Genomic DNA, 3006 nt, shown 5'->3' with positions numbered 1-3006 from the left:
TGTGTGTGTGTGTGTGTGTGTGTGTGTGTGTGGGTGGGTGTGTGTCTGTGTGTGTGCGTGCGCATGTGTGAGCGTGCGTGCACTCGCGTGCGCAGTTATGTAGGTCATCATCGTATACATATTATGATTTTGAGTATTTGTTATGTACATGTCTCTACACGACAGTGTGCGTACATGAGTGTGTATGTGTACGTGTGCCCATGCTCGGTACAAATGTACGCGGCCAGCCAAAGCGAGACGTTTTGATGTACGAGCCAAACTTATGAGACGGACGTATTGGTCAGCCATGTATTTTGCCCGGCGATGCGCCATCAGCAAATGCCAGGATAAATCATCAGCGCGGACCGCGATAAATCGTGGTCCGATACAATTTCCCGGCAGCCTCAGGGCAGAGCGCCAAATCATTTACGTCACCGCGCTCAAGACAGAACTTTGCCGGTCTACTCTGAGGAGGATGTGGTGACGTGAAAGTCGATAAGGACTCGCGTGTTTGACAGATTTACAGTCTTGTATTTTTGCCTCTTTTTCTATTGAATACTCTTTTCTTTTTTCTTCTTTTTCTTCTTTTCTTTCATCTATCCTTGCTCTCTCTTTTCCATCTTTTCCCCCTCCTCATCCCTGCCTTCCCTCTACCCCATTCCCTCCCCGCCCCACCCCACCGTTTCCTTTCCCGTCCCCTCCTCTTTCTCTTCCTCCTCCTCTTCTCCTCCTCTATTGTATTTAATTTTGTAAATCTTTATCTTCTTTACCGCTCCCTTATTTGCCCTTCCCTTACACCTCTCACTTCTTCTAATGTTCGCCTTCCTCTGCTCTTCTTTTACTACATCACTCCTTTTCCTCCTTTTTATGCGTCCTACTCTTCTTCGTTCACTCTATCTCTTCTCTCAATCTTTTTCATGTGTTTTATTTCCGTCCAAAGTTCCTTCTACACAGTGTCCACTATCTCCGAAATGTCATTTCATTATTTTGTCGCCCATTTTTCTAATTTTCCCTCGTCCTTCTCCAATCCTTTCATTTCTCCTCCCGAGCTTTCTCATCTTTACTCTCCTTAGATACATGTGAATTCGTATAGGTTTAACGGTTTGCTCGCTAGCCTGAGGCCGCAAAACGGCTATCGAGGCACAAACCGATAGGGTGATCAATCCAACCCGACCCAATCCCATCCGCAATGGATACCCGTTATTAGAAATAACAAACCGGACTAGCTAGGTGCGAATTTTTTGCTAGTGCGTGCTGGACCTTTAGGATTTATCTTGAGTCACCAAATGTTTGCAGGGCACGGCATAGTAAAGGAACGTACACCGACTTTAGTCTCTCTCTCTCTCTCTCTCTCTCTCTCTCTCTCTCTCTCTCTCTCTCTCTCTCTCTCTCTTTTGTGTGTGTATGTGTGTGTGTCTGTGTGTGTGTCTGTGTGTGTGAGTCTGTGAGTGTTTACAAAGTGCATTGACACTTAAGTTTCTACCTCACGCTTTGAAATCAAGTTCAATTGTAAAACTGGAAATGTCCATTGGCATTTTGGAGTGAAGAGCTATTGAAGGGCATCGAGGTGAAATGCACGTTAAATAAAAAGCTATATTTGGCAGAGATGACAAAATTACACCGCTTGAAATCGATTACAATCCTTATTTCTATTCATGAATTCTTTCCAGCAAAGTAGATGTCCACAAAAATGTGCCTAAAGCAAGCAGTTTCAGCTAATTGCCTACTCATTTTGAGATCTCCAAAGTTCTCAATTATGTTGGGGATGGTTTCGTTGGGTTTGTTTGGTTATTTGTTAGTTTGTTAGTTAGTTTGTTTGTTTGTTGTTTGTTTGTTTGGGGGGGTGCCTGTGGGGTTTTAGCATTCCTGACAAAAGTTACCTCCGTGGTCCTTAACTGTTTCCCACGGACTGATTGCCAAATTAGTGCAACTGAAAAAAATCCACTTAACTTGAACAATCAATTTTTCAGGGATACGTTTGGTCACATTGATAGCTTTATTTTCCTCCAAAGTTCGAATGGTGACATGACATGCCTATTTTTTTTTCACGTTATTTATTAATGCATCGTGACTTGCAACCAGTGCTCTTGCCTGTATCTCTTTGAAGGCTGCCTTTGATGGTGCAATGTGGTAAAATAGACTACCCTAAAAACACATCAGTTGCGGAGTGCAAATGATTAAGTAATTGTTTTGAATTCAAGCACAATGCTGTTACTATAGAACAAAGAACCTTACGTGAAAATCCCACCCTGCGGGCAGCTTTTATTTAGAATCTCTCTGTCCATGATGTACACACATTTACTTCCGGATCACCGCTCTCCACGTCTTATTTCATCTTTTTGAGTTGCTCTCGGTGCACACAGAATACCCCACCCCCCACCCCCACCCTCCCCATCTCCCCCTAAACCACCTCGTTTCCCCCCATGGCGGCAACGCCACGGTAATGGAATCAACTCAACGGGAGTGGCCGAATCGCCACGGAGGAGAGGAAAATCGATAATTTAATATGCAAAAACTGCTAGATTCTCCTATTGAAACCCGACACACTCTGAGTTCTCGTCTGTGGCGCAATCTCGCCGCTTTTCTTCGTGACGAACGGCCGTGCGGAAGGACAACTTTGGTGATGCTGACTTCAATTCCGCTTACGAAAAGAAGCAAAAATTTTGCAAAACCACGGTAAAGGCCCTTTTCTTAAATGCAGGTTAATGTGTCGTGACAACAAAATGCTATATCTGGCTATATCGTTCATATTCTGAAATCTGGGGCCTAATGTGCTAATACTGGAGTTGTGGAATGTCCTTACTCGGGTGTTGCGTGGGCTTGGCAAAGCGCCAAATGAATTTGGCATCTATTCCGGAAATTGGAAATCTATGAGGAAGCCTTTCTAGTGCTTAATGAAACGTGGAGAGGAGCGATTTTTTGTTCACAGGCGCACACTATGAGAGAAATATGGAAGAACTTTGTGGTTATCCGTTTTTTGTTTTGTTTTGTTTTGTTTTGTTTTGTTTTGTTTTCTATGGGGGGGGG

The 3006-nt window shown here is 43.8% G+C and overlaps 1 protein-coding gene across 1 annotated transcript in view; it reads left to right on the top strand.

Moving 5' to 3' along the window:
* Nucleotides 1-2581: 2581 nt before the first annotated feature.
* LOC101853689 overlaps nt 2582-3006 on the top strand; it is a 28533-nt gene continuing 28108 nt past the window's right edge. Inside the window, exon 1 of the mRNA XM_035969067.1 lies at nt 2582-2655. The gene's annotated coding sequence lies outside the window, so the exon portion shown is untranslated. The remainder of the gene's footprint in view (nt 2656-3006) is intronic.

Source organism: Aplysia californica, unplaced genomic scaffold (assembly GCF_000002075.1).
Source record: "Aplysia californica isolate F4 #8 unplaced genomic scaffold, AplCal3.0 scaffold00111, whole genome shotgun sequence".
Taxonomy (NCBI): Eukaryota; Metazoa; Mollusca; class Gastropoda; order Aplysiida; family Aplysiidae; genus Aplysia; species Aplysia californica.
Note: the sequence above shows the minus strand (reverse complement) of the source record. Positions and strands in the feature narration are given on the sequence as shown.